Genomic DNA, 14,053 nt, shown 5'->3' with positions numbered 1-14,053 from the left:
CAGCGCTAGGACACTTGTAGGCCTAACTACTACTTTTTTTTCAAATTGGTCTCCGGGTCCCCGAATTGTTGGGGCAGACTGATAGACGCGGGCGGTGGTGCTGCACCCACAGACATCGGCTCTGCCTGTGTCTCACGAGCCCAGCGTGAACCCAAGCGCCAAGGGCAGGACAGTTTGGGCAGCCCGGCGGGCAGCTGAGCAGGCGGGCGAGGTGACATGATAGCAGAGCCCCGGCGCTGCCCTCCGCCATGTCAAACGAGGACAAAGCTTCAGGGGCAAGGGGCGAGCGAAGGGGGGGGCCGGGGCTACGGCGATGTGAGCACGCCGGAGCCTCCCTGCACCCAGCTGGCAGGCACAGGGCCCCAGCTAGGCGGACACTGCCTGCGTCTGCCCGCAGAGCACCGGCTGCCCCCTCCCGCCGGCGGGAAAAACCGTTGGGAGGGCAGCGCGCGGCGCCTAACGGCCGACGCGCGGCTGGGCGGGGCGCGGCCCAACGGGCGTGCGCGCAACCACCGCCCCGCCAGGCCGCCCGGCGCGCCTGCGCGGCCGGCGCTGTGACGTCAGGGTGAGGCGAGGGGCGCGGCCGGGGGCAGGGGAGGGAGCCCGGCGCTGCCGCCGCCGCCGCCGCCGCGGGCGCCGGAGCATGCGCGGCCGCGGGCGCGCGCCCCTCCCACCGCGGGCGGGGAGGGGCGGGGCGGGGCGGGGCGGTTGGGCGGCCGGTACCTGGGGGCGCAGAGCGGCGCGGCCCCGCCAGGGGAGGGCACTGCTCCGGCCCGGCGCGGCGCGGCGCGGCGCGGCGGTGAGTGCGGCGGCCTCCGCCACCCCCTCGCGCCCCTTCCCTTCGCCGGGCGGCCGGGGGGGTCCGGCGTCCCCTCGCCGCCCTCCCTCGCGTCGGCGGGTCGCCGCCTGGGGCGGGCGGAGGATGCTGCGGCATCGGCGGCGCTGAGGCCGCGGGTCTGCGCTGCCGCGCGGGGGGCGGCGGCCGGGCCGGGGGCGGCGGCGGCCTCCCGCCGGGCGCTGCCTCGACCTTTCGGCGGGGCGGGCGAGGCTGGCCGCGTGCCCGGCTAGCCCCCGGCCTCGGCGGGCTGCGCTGCCCGGCGGTCAAGGGCGGGGGGGAGGGCGGGCCTGTCTTTGGGTGGCTCTGTCGGTTTGCCCGTATTCTGATTTTCTTCTGTTTGCTGAAGAGTGCCTGCAGGTATACCAGGAAGCTGAAGGCCCTGGTTGCAGAGATCCCCTTGTGTCTCCCCCATCCCCCCCCAAAGGGGAAGGTGCCAAGGCACCAAGTACGTGGGTGTTCACAGCCAACGGTCTAAAAAAAAAAAAAAGGCAATAGAGCATCTATTTCAGCTAAATCTATTCAGATATTGCGTATAGCAGGAAGAAAGTGTTACGTGTGTTATGCTGTTTTCTCTTCAGTGACGCTGAGAATTTGCCTTTCTCATCCAGAGCCTGCTGAAACATCATGTTCTGTCGATTGTACTCTGATACACAATGAAACATAGACAACTTCACCCTTTAACTCTGAGCCGGAGGAAACCGAGCTGTTCATCTTCAGTTAAAGAAAGAAAAAGTGAATGGGAACTTTGTGCTGCAGCAGATCATTAGTGTCCAGGCCAGACAACAAATTAAGGTAAGGATTGGAGATCTGGTTCATCTTTGTAATAAGATGTTTATCGGTTCTTTAAGGTCTTTGTTGAAAGTGTAGGATAGATGCTTCAGATCCTTAGAAGGCTTATTCCTGTATGTGGTCCTTGAGCCTGGTATTGGCGCAGAACAAAAAATTTTTTTTAACCAATGTATTAAAAGCAATATGAAGTTGGATTAATTTTTGTTGTTTTTTTGTGGAACTGAAAGCTGTTGTAAGTATTGCCTGAAATGTTAAAAATGTATTTTGCTGGGACAGTTGAACGTTTAGTGTGAGACAATAAATATTCAGATTTTTTTTTGTTGATGCTGACTGAAATTTGGCAGCTACTTCCTGAAGTGTAGAAGAGATCTCATAACTCTAAATTCTTTGAGCCCATTTTGATTGAATACCTAAAAGCTGTAGAGGTGAATGCCTAAAAAATAGAACATTAATAGTGACCAGCTACCTAAATATTAACCAAAAATCTATGTAAATATGCAACCTGAGATAGTCAAAATGCTTTTAAAATCAAAATTTAGATTTTACTCACATACTTTCCGTTATAGAGATCTTAATTATTTGGGTTGAAAAACTGCTAAGTATAGTCTTCTAATCATAAAACTATTTTAAATAGTTTAGAAGATCTCTGTATTTGATATTTTTTGTCTCTTATAACACCTTTTGTTTCTGAATCTAAGGAATTAATAATATATATGAACGCATAATAATGTGAATAATAATGATCCAAACTAACATGCAGTATTATGCTAGTGAGTAATTCAGTTTAATGGAACTGTTTGTGTAAATGCTTTCTGGAGTAAAACCTATTACTCTTGGACCTGATCATGGGTTGGGATGGATTTGCTGTTTGGAATAAACCATTTGCAAAGAAGAGTTGGTACAGGCTCTCTGGATGAAAAGCCGTCATGCCATCAGTCTTCACATGAAAATCAGACATATAAAGCTGTTAGAAAGTTTGTTTCTGTGGAAATTGGCAAGAGAGAATAAAACACAACCATTGCAGCGAGGGTTGTGTTGCTCTCTTCTTGCCACTATTTGAAAGTGTAAACAGCAGCGCCATCTTAGTTAGAAGCTTCCAGGCAGGGCTGAATTCCTTGCCAACAGGGATACTAAGAAGATAAAAATACTAATGGGGGTTTTGATAATTAGGTTTAAAGTTCTGCATTTTGTTTCAGCTGAAGCAATAAAAAAGCTTATATAAGTCTCTGGGTACCTGAACACGTTTATGTTACAAAAAAATCCCGATAGCATTAAAATAATTATTCAGAAGATGAAATTTAGCTAGTCAGTGTAGATCTTTGTATTTCTTGGTACCTCTGGGAAACATACTCCAGCTCACTTCTGAACTTCTATCAAGTGGGTATATTTTTTGAAGATATTCTAATCAAAAGTACTTGATTTGCAGAGTTCTAGGCCTTTCTTGCTAGCTATTATCCCTCTGTGCTAGAGGAAAGATCCATCTGGAACAGTTCGGTTGACAGTATCCTGTAGCACGTGGAGCGAGACAGTCTTCTCTCAGGGGTGCTTGCCACAGGTCCTGGGGGAAACTGATGTCACAAGTTCTCAGTGAGATGGCTTTTCCACTGTAATAGTTGTTGGGGTTTTCATGAGCGCTTAGTCTTCTGTAGAATACATTTTAATGGCTTTGACTGAAGCAGAAGTATGGTTAATGTCGGCAAGGTTCACGCTGTGAGAAAGGTCTCGACTTAGCCAGAGGAAAATAGCTGATAAGGTTTTACTTTTATGTGGTGGTTGAACAGGTTATAGATCTGGAATAACCCTTAAATTGCAAATTATTTCTGAATTTATTCCCTAAAGCAAAGGGACTGCTATGCATTTAGCCTAATTAGCCCTAATGGCTCGTGACACACACGGCACAAGCTAAGCTAAGTGTCGTGGGAGAACTGAATATTCTGGATTCTCTTTACTCAAATGATGTGTCATTAGAGCTGGAGATTCAGAAGTGTGTTTTAGACAGAAAATTTTTCACTAAAACGTTAACACGTGCGGTACTTCAACTCTATTTCCTTTTGTAAATCATGTTAAAGATGTGTTTTACTGAAGTGCATTGTTTTGAGTTTATAAAATGGTCCAATTATTACACAGATTTGTTGCTCAGTGTTTTTGGTGATTTGAGGGATGCTATGGCTTTTAACTACGCCTTCATCTCAGTAAGGCAAACTTGTACGGCGTATTTAGGTGGAAACTTCTCAAGGCCAAAGCTACTACTGTTAGTAGCGGGAGACTTTGAAGAAAGGAGTAGAATCTTTCGGCCTTGTCTATCAGTAAATGGAGTTTACACAAAAACGTGATCCCTCTCTGTGTAAGTCTGTCTCTCAGTCACAGAGCTGTCCGAGATGTTAGTGTATGAAAATAAGGCCTTACGGTAAAGAACCTTGAGCTATTTAATCAACAAAACAAATGACTTCATGTGTATCAGATTTCCTGTAAATTCCAGTAAATATGGATGCACGCCATCTCTCAGTGTAATTCAGTAAGCTAATACAGGAGAAACTGATACTGTGGAGAAACTGCCACCGGTAAGTGAAGTTGCGTATCTTAATTTCAACAAGAGCCCTACTTTGTTTCATCTGCAAATCTTTGTAAATATAGCAAGTATCTGTGGCTCCTGCATTTTCAGGAAACCAACATTGATGAATACATGCAGATCTGAAAATCTAATAGGAAAATGATCAGATCTGAAATCTGATCAGAAAATGAGCAAGAAAAATAAAACACTGAAATACCTATAGAAAGCTGTTAGTCTGTGGTTAAAACTATGTTGGTACTTGTTATGCTGTGGTAAACTTGTGAAGTTCTCTGGTCCAAGAGTATTTTTCAGGGGTCTGGTTTTTGAGATTTTGAACTGATTTGTAGGAATAATACTTAAGATTGGAGCTGTAATAGTCCAACATTATTTAATAAAGTGCAATTGAATAGCAAGGAAGTGGCGCTTTGAAGCTGTGGTTCAGAAGTAAGCAAGCTTCAACTGAAAGCTTGCTTCAACTGAAATTAGTATATGCTACAATATTTTTGGTTAAGAGTGAGTGTTGATGAGAAGTTGAGCTTCGCTTCACAGAAGATAAGTAATCCAATATCTTCTGGAATGCTCACAGATATGAAACAAACTGATTGGTATAAATGGTATGGTTGGTACCAAGGAGAGTAGGAATCGGTGGCCAATTCTTGCAATGAAGGGAGCTTACAGGTAGCGTTCCACAGGAAGCTGTGCTAGGACCCCTAAATGCACATGTTCACAAATGACCTGGCAAGCAGAGTGAATGGTGAGATGACAAAGTTTTCTGAAGAACCTTAATAAAGTTGCTGAAGAACCTTACGGGGCTGGTTGTCTGGGCATGAAGTGGCATATGAAACGCGCTGTAAATAAATGTTAAGTGATATACACGTGGGAGAAGAGAATAACCCTGACTTTGGATATAAAACAAATTGGCTGTGAGTTGAGTGTTGTCACTTCAGGATGAGATTTTTTCAGGTTTTAATAGAGTCCTGAACACGTAAACTCGGTGTTAGTAGTGGTTGGGCGGGGGGAGGTGAAATACCATTATGCCACTCCATAAATTCACTTGTGCCCGCATATAGAGATGATAATTGTAGGTTTTCATATTCCCCAGCACAGAAAAAGCTATAGTAATGTATTTAATACTTTTATGTTAAGAATTTGAAAAGATTCAGAGAAAAGCTTAAAAAAAAAATCTGAAGTGGTATGATGAGGTTTTAGGTGAGTAGTGACTGAGTAGACTAAGACTTAAGTTAGATGTGTTGTGGGAAGTATGGTTATGTATTTGACTGTTTGTCGTCTCCTCCTATACTAGAAGTAGAATCTATCAATTGACATAAATAGGCTTTCATAGAATGGGTGGAACTCCTTGCCTGCGGCTGTCATGGATGCAAAAAGTTTGTAGGTTTGAGGAGAGTTTTGACAAGTTAGTAGAGGAGAGACCTGTTGAGGGTTACTAAATAAATGACATCAAATTCAAGAAGTCCTATGGAAGTTTTTGGAGAAGTGACATTATATGCTTGCCCTGGTCTTCCTCTTTCCTGGGTATCATCTTAAGGCTACCACAGTACACAATATGACTTTTTATGCATCGCTTTTAAAGTAAGATTGACTGCTGGAACTGGATGGTTGATCTGAAGAACTTAGTTCAGACAGCTGAATCGCCACAATCCTTAAGCAGAGAAATATTCTGATTTATCTAATATTTCAAGCTCATCCAGCAGGGCTTACCTGCTTTCTTTCAGGCGAAAAGTCTTAAAGATTTTCTTTCTCCGTCCATTTTCCAGTCTTTTTTAATCCTGCAGTAGCTGACTTAACTCATATATGTATATGTATATATAAAAATAAAATTCTGTAACAGTGGTTTGAGATGTTCTTGTCTCAAGGTCATGATCTCTTGACAAAGCCAGACTTGGTTGAAATGGCATTGGCAATATGTAGAAAAAAATTCCTAGAACTATTTTCTTTCAACTGCTTATTGCTTCACCTTTTCTAGTCTTGCTTGATTGTCACCTGTGAACCTGATAAGGCTTACTGAAGATATATCAATACCAGTCAGCCCTATGAATTCCATACTGTCTCCTTCAATTATCTGTGCTTGTCATTCAGCTTAAGCATATAACTATACTGCTTACTGAAGTACCAGTATAAGGAATGAGTTTATATGAATGGAGCCAAAAATATTCTTATGTATTGGTCATAAACATAGCCTAGTTGCAGATTTGAGCTAATGAGAGTTGTTGATCTTGAGATATCTGCATAGATAAAATTGTTCAGCAGAGGTTCATATTAATAATACTGCTTCTGTCATTAGTCACTGTATACTCAGAACAGCAATGTATTGAACAATATCTGCTTGTACAGATGTAAGAGGGTTTTTACTCGAGACAAATCAGTATTCTTACTTGGAGAAGATGCATGAGATGAACAAACTAGGTGGAGCAAGAGGTGAACAAGATGAGAGTTTAGAGAGGGCTATTCCATTTATAATCAAATGTATCCATAGTTTCATCTGGTTTCCGACTTGCCTGTTCTTAGCAAGAAATTCTTTTTTGCAGATAGCATTATTAAATAAATAGCAGAGAAAAGTAATTGGAAGCTGACTTTTTAGCTTATGACTGAAGTAGTCTCTCCTAGTGGAACTAGACACTGTATTGCGAATGAAAGAAGGTATATTTAAATCATTTGATAATAGTTGATAGCTCTGAGGGAAGAGGGCTTCTCTTTGAACTTAACTTTGCTCAAACTTGAAAACACTGCTTTGTTCATGTTCATGTTTTGGGCTTAAAACTTCAGTTTTAAATTTTCAGTTCTACCCTAAGATTAGGGACTTTCAAACCTATATGTTCAATTATAGATTACCTTTTAGGATAGAACTCTTGCTGAACATACGCAAGTGTTAACACTGCACAAGAGAGTTATCTAGATGCAGATGTGTTTTGTGGTTGTACTACTTAAGATGTATGTGTTTTTGCATAATATAGTAATTTTGCTCTTTTCTTCCCTGTGGCTATAAGACCTTGTCTTTAGGTCACAGAGCGTTGGATTTTTAAAACAGACCTATTGTGTATGTCTCTTCCTAGTTTGTGGTCGGTCACAGTTCGGTATAATATTCTTGCAAATTCAGTAACAAGTTAAGCTGAATAATAAGATCATCAAAGAATTGAAGAGAATAATGACTTTGTATCTGTTCACCATCAAAGATTTTTGAGGACAACAAATATTTTACAGCACTGTGAGCTACCCTATTTAAGAAGTCTTGTCAACATGACTCATTTACTAAGGTGGAATCTAACAAATTGATTCTCTCCACTGAAGGCCATTCCCTATGTTACATAACAAATGAGGTAATCTACATAATTTAATACCTTTAACATGAATATTTCTACATTGGAGTTACATATCCTAGTCACGTTTGTGTGAACTATGTTTGCGTTTCTGAGTTTTTTACAGTGTTATCCCATCACTTTCTTGTAACGTTTAGAAGCCTGTTCTGACCTGTCATTAAAGCACAGACAGGTTCTCTTTGTCTGTGGTATGTTCTTGGTGTCAGCGCACTTAATTTAGATTTTAAATCAGCAGTGCCATATGTTATCTGAACTTCCAGTGAAATCTTACTATGTTCTGCATTTTTCATTTTGAAGAGCCAGTAGAGCAGGAAATGCATGGTATTTCTATCTGCAGGCACAGAGCTGACATCACTACTTCACATCTCACAAGATAAGACTGTGTCACATGTGGATGAGTGATTCGTAGAATGCATATAAACAAATTTAAGACAAACGCTGTGTCAGTCAGTGTTTGAGCTAACTAATTCTTACTAAAAAGTGTTGCCCAGGATTTTGACAAAGAAAGCTAGAGTAGGCCCATATTTTTTTCGGCTGTGGCGGGAATACTAAAAGTTTTGAAGAAGAGGGGAATTGATGACTTCTTCCAAGAGGATGCATCAGATAATTGGGAGCTTCAGAAAGTAATTGTCTCTGTGCAACGTTTTATTCCTTTTCTCAGTCCCTGAGAACAGTTAGGCTGTCAGCACTAATGCCGAGAAGAATGGTAAGTGTCACTGCGTTTCACTTTTCATTTGTGAGTCACCTATAATATTTTTTTATTCTTACCATTGCAGTAGTATTTCATTCTACAGGCCCTGAAATTCTATTACTTTGCAGTACAGTACTCTTCCCCTTGCCTCCCCCTACCCCAAATATCTTCTTCCATCTTTTTTTCTTTGTCCTGGAAGCTGCTCCTGTGCTAAGCCTCTAGACCTTGAGTGCCCTCTGCCTTACTAGTCATGTTGTAGGAGTTCTGAAAATCAGTGCAAATTTACCGATCTGAGAAACTTCAGGAAGGTTTTACTTTTCAGTTAAAATCTTGTGGAATTTTTCAGTAAAATCTTAAACCTTTTGCAGTAACCCAAATTCTATTTTATATATATATTTTTGTATGTTTTCACGTAAAATTTCTGATTTTAAACACGGTCTCTATTTCACTAGTATGCAAAGCACAGGTGGGCAGTATATTGCAAAGCATAAATTTCTGATCAGATAACACTTGGCCCTGGAAGTGCCTAGTATTTGTTGCAAATAGCATTAATGGCAGAGTGAATTGTGAGTGTGCCCGTAAGAGATGTAAATGGAGTTTTTGATTCTGAAAGTATTGTGGTAGCTTTCTTCTATGGCAAACAGAGCTGTACTTCCCCCCTCCCCCCCCACCCCCTTAAGTGTTCATGTCCTCTAACCATTCAAAACATGAAGGAACAGTATTCTGATGAATAACAACACAGTTTTCAAAGACTGTAAGGAATGCCATATACTTTTTCTGTATTGATTGGAGATACTGTTCAGTATTAGATATTCAGAAGCCCTAATCTTTTTATGATGTATTTCTTGTACTCTCCTCCCTTCATCTCTGCTTATTATGCTCTGCTAATATTCCTTGGCCTTGTGCATTCTGAACAACAGTAAATACAATACAGCAGCAGTCTGGAAAACTGCTTTGCTATGTGTTTGATGGAAAGAACTTTACAAGCCAAGTAGAACATCAGCATACCCAAGGGTGAGGGAGGAAGAGTAGAAAAGGACTTATCTCTAAGCTCTCTGAAGTCTAGAGAAAGGCTCTCCAGGAAAAGCATCCTCACAATTTTGAGCACAGAAATTGTATTTCAGAGAAACAGAACAAGCATTTCCGTACTTCCTGCCTGTTGTACCATCAACAGGCAGACTGTCAAGGATGCTAGTATTAATCACTGTGCAGTTTTGAGCAAACTCAAGAATAAAGAGAAAGACGCTAAGGAATTTGTGCATGCCTTCATGAAGCATAGGGAATTGATTCAAGAACAGAAGTATTTCTGAGGCACTGAAGACAGGACAAGAGAGAAGACTTGGAGGATATTCCTACGGAGCTGAAAAAATCTTACCTGATCTGGGAGTTGCCAGAAGAAGACTTTTTTAACTGAGCCAGAGCCAATGAGTGCAGGGTAAAGGACACAAAAGGACATGTGAGCTGTTATTGCACCCTTGTAATGCTTGTAAATACTCAAAAGTTAGAGTCTCCGAACCACTGAAACTACTAGTGGTCTTCTGCGTCTATTTAGTTCATACAATATGCACAGCTTCCTCGGCATTCACCATCTTTAATTCCTCAGGCAATTCAGAACTTGTCCTGCTCAGAGCAGGAGTTTGTGAGCTAGACCTCCGGCCACAGTTTCTTTCGTTCTGTTGAGCTCCAACAGTCCCTTTAAAGCTGAATGCTGACTTGTAACCATGCTACTTGTCTTGCAGTGTTCCTGAGTAACTGCAATAAAATTCTTTGTAGTTATATCTGATGCAGGGACCTCCCTCATTTTCTCTGATATCCCTCAGTACCCCTCTCCCCTGGCAGAAGTAAGATATTTTCATGGAACTGCTCTACTGCATTTTTAAATTATTCCTATTTTTAAAGAAAAAAATATATTTTTAATTGTATTTCTAAGCCAGAGATTGAATCATTGCTAAGAATATCTGTGGTGAAAGGATCTACGTTCTGTGTGTCTTGAATATATAACAATCTATGTAAAAAATAAAAATTACTCTATTAAAACCCAAAGGTGCACAGAGTTTGTTTTTAAGCCAGGCACAGTGGACGTAGTTGAGATGAACTTGTGCTTAACTTCATGAAGACCATGAGGTATATCTAGATTCAGCCGATAATTCTTAGAAGCAAAATGCAATAGCCTTATTTAAACTGTTAAGCTTTTTTCTCAGGTTCTTTTGGAGGGCCTCTTAGTTACCACCATAAAAACCACATGGATGTTAGGAATGGGTATCTTGATGTTCAGAGCATCTGGAATGTCTAGACTTCTGTCTTTCAAATCTCAGCAAGGTGCTCTCCTGTCATAGGTATGGTGCAGAAAACAGGACACAATTTTTATTCAAGGCAGTAGTTTTTGTCTGCCTCAAGCAGCGTGTTCATTGCTTGCTGTTTGCTCTTCACTTTCCCAAGGGTATGCCTCACTCATTTTCTGCACTTCTTGGGCAACAATTTCTTTGGGCAACAATTTCTTTGGGCAACAATTTCTTTGGGCAACAATTTCTTTGGGCAACAATTTCTTTGGGCAACAATTTCTTTGGGCAACAATTTCTTTGGGCAACAATTTCTTTGGGCAACAATTTCTTTGGGCAACAATTTCTTTGGGCAACAATTTCTTTGGGCAACAATTTCTTTGGGCAACAATTTCTTTGGGCAACAATTTCTTTGGGCAACAATTTCTTTGGGCAACAATTTCTTTGGGCAACAATTTCTTTGGGCAACAATTTCTTTGGGCAACAATTTCTTTGGGCAACAATTTCTTTGGGCAACAATTTCTTTGGGCAACAATTTCTTTGGGCAACAATTTCTTTGGGCAACAATTTCTTTTCTCAATCTAAATGTAATAGGTTATATGAGGAATATGTGCACCTTCCTACCTGTGGTGTTAGCTTACTAGAAATGTACTTTTTTCCCCCAAGGGAAAAAAGGGTCCCTGGAAATTCTACCACTATAAACTTGGCAAGATAAGTTTGCATGAATATTGGTAAACTGCTGCTTCAACTTGTCTCTCACTGAGACAAACAAGTAGAACTAGACAATCTCTTGAATTCCTAGGCCTTCTGGGGAAGGCAAATAATAGGAGTGTAAGGTCTGGCTTGGGAAACAGGGGTTTACTAAACCTCATTGACTTCAGTGATGTTCAGCATAAGATGTCAGGAGTGTGAATAATGGTGCAGAGCTTCATAGCAGTTGTTCTGTCAGTCTGCCCTTATACCAAAAAAATTGACTGATAATCTTTGGTGTTGTCTGATATACAGACAAAGATGGACATAATGTTCCTTGATGAGTAAGGAAACTTGTGTGTGGTTACAGCTGCCAGCTTCTTATAAATCTCCTGAAAAGTGCCTTTTTGGTTGCTCAGGATTTCTGAGATGTTGACTGTCTTGAGTTTTCAGTACACAGATTTGTGATTGTCTCGTTCCTTGAGGAAAAAAATTCTTCACAGTGGGAAGTTGCTCAAAAAGAAGCATCTTTAATTAGCTACTCAGGGTTTCCGTTTCTTATTTAGGTCCACTTGCAGTCAAGGAAAGGAACTAAAGATGCACTGCAAACGGTTGGCATAGCAGTAGGGTGAAGAACGAGCAATTCTGCAGAACATCTATTGGATGCGTTTCATCAGGCAGCTGTTTATTCCAGACTGCTCTGATGATAACAGAGAATTTGATGTCAGTCATAGTAATCTGTTTGGAACTTGAAAATGATGTTAGCTGCCTAATGACATGGGTCATAGGGATAGTAATATTTTAAAGGTGCTCCAACATGGAATGTATGAACTTTTGACTGTCTTGTGCTGGAAGAACCGTTCTGCAGCATATGGGGCAATCTCTACTACAAAACCTGACTTTGAGAGCCTAATTGGTAGGAATATAAATGTTGAAGCAGTGACTGTTAATGAAGCAAAAGCGAATGTTCTGTTTGCTAGTTGGAACTAGCATCAGAGGATCTTATCTAGATCCTCTAGTAAATAATCCTATATGGAAAGTATAAAAAGAGAGTGAAAACGAGCAGCCTTTTGTTTGTCGCCAGGAACTTGAATGCTCTTTAAGGAAGGAAGGGATGTAGTACCTTTTCAGTTTCTTCAGAGTATATTTCAGAGGATTGGTAAAAGTTTTAACTCCTTTTCCCTAGATTATTATGTAAGACTAGGCCCTTTATAATTAGTTTAATTCCCGATTAGGCTTGTGTGCACTAGATAATGTATTTCCCAAGGCAAAGCATGTAGGGCTTGTTTGTTCAAATGTCTATTTAAAAAAACCCCATAGATTACTCAAGTCTAAAAATACCTCATTTGCACTTTTCATAACATAGCAGAATGCAACTTACGTTGTAGTGCAACTCATTTCTGTGGGACACAGAAATCATAGTATAACTTGGAGGTACTGTGTTTCTGGATAAGTGGAAATTCTGTGTTAGGATAAGGTCATTTCTAGTACTAAGTGTGTCATAATTGAGGATGCTTTGCAGAGCAACTACTTGATGGGAAAATTGCCATTAAAAAACTTTAGTCACAAGACTTTCATATTATTTTAGTCTTAGTATTCTGCTTGCTACATGCTTTCCAAAGTGAATTTTATGCAATGCACCAAACAGTAGTAAAACTTGTGCTTTGTCTGTCAATTTCAATCCAGTCATTCTATTCCTTTGTAACTTGATTGAGTAATAGGACTCCTAATACATGGTTATTAGATGTGCTGCTGAAGATAAATCTACTTCTTTCTCAATGACTCTAAAATACTTTCAGTGACAAACTTTGCTGGGCTGCAACTGTGCTACTATTGCATGTTTTTCTGGGCTGGCCATATGATAAATTAATGGAAGTTATGCAGGCTCACCATTCAGATAACAGATACACTTTTTTCAGTGCTTCAGTGAAACTGGAAGAAACTGGGGTATGCAAGAAAAGCATCAGTCACTTTTACTGTGCTAGTGTTAGATTGTGCTACTGTGTTAGATTGTGCTAACTGAACAATCTTGCTCATAGCAAGTTAATTCCAAATATGTTGTACAGCATTGCTTCTGTGGCAGAAACTGAACGGAGTACCGAGTTGATAGAATTCTCTGGTATTCAGGAAAAATAGCATCTGCCAAACATGATGCTCTTAAGCTTTTGACAGCATTGTACTTCAGTAATTAACTTGTTTTTATAGTCCCTTGCTGTATTGTGTGTAAATAGTTTTGGTAATAGAAGTATATTAATCAGTTGAAAATTTTTATAGTAGAACCAAAAGAATGCAACCTAGTATTGAAAATATGATAAAGCAGTTACAGTTATGGAGTTAATAAAACACTGGCAAGTACTTCTAAAGGAACTCTTTTGATTTAATTAGCTGAAGTATTTTAAGCAATCAGTGTAGTTTTCTTGAGATAATATTTTGTCTTTCCCTAATTAAGGATAAATGAGCAAGCTCCCTTCCTAGAGACCTGGATGGTCGTCTTTTCAAGTTTAATTTGCAGCACTTGCTGGAGGATTAAAGTAATCTCATTAAATGGCTTCATTTAAATTTTGCAGTCACCTAAGAGATTGTAGAAAGGTTCCAAAAGGGATTGGTCCATAAAGCATGCAATTTAAATAAGCAGCTTTCTAATTTAACTTTTTTTAATTTGGAAGATTTCCGTTTCCAGGACTTACCTCTTTCTGTTAGAGCTGGGATATCTGTTAATGACTGTTCAGTAGGATGCTTGCCATGAATGAGTGCATCCGGAAGTCAAAGGCCATTTTTATGCATGTACTTCTTAAAAAGGGAATTTAAAATATACTTTTTTTCTATTGCCTTTACTGGATATTTGTGATACAAGATGAGTATCTAAGGCTGACATGTTTG

The 14,053-nt window shown here is 40.8% G+C and overlaps 1 protein-coding gene across 8 annotated transcripts in view; it reads left to right on the top strand.

Annotated features, from left to right (window-relative positions):
- The first annotated feature begins 708 nt into the window (after positions 1 to 708).
- Positions 709 to 14,053, top strand: part of CCSER2 (coiled-coil serine rich protein 2) — an 83,935-nt gene continuing 70,590 nt past the window's right edge. For 6 of the 8 annotated variants that reach the window (XM_068950720.1, XM_068950718.1, XM_068950722.1 and 3 more), the window contains exons 1-2: positions 709 to 799; positions 1,447 to 1,630. The gene's annotated coding sequence lies outside the window, so the exon portion shown is untranslated. Of the gene's footprint in view, positions 800 to 1,046; positions 1,284 to 1,446; positions 1,631 to 7,968; positions 8,220 to 14,053 lie in introns of those variants that run through there. The other 2 variants (XM_009677424.2, XM_068950719.1) reach the window with 2 other exon arrangements.

This window comes from Struthio camelus, chromosome 7 (genome assembly GCF_040807025.1).
Source record: "Struthio camelus isolate bStrCam1 chromosome 7, bStrCam1.hap1, whole genome shotgun sequence".
NCBI classification, from domain to species: Eukaryota; Metazoa; Chordata; class Aves; order Struthioniformes; family Struthionidae; genus Struthio; species Struthio camelus.
Note: the sequence above shows the minus strand (reverse complement) of the source record. Positions and strands in the feature narration are given on the sequence as shown.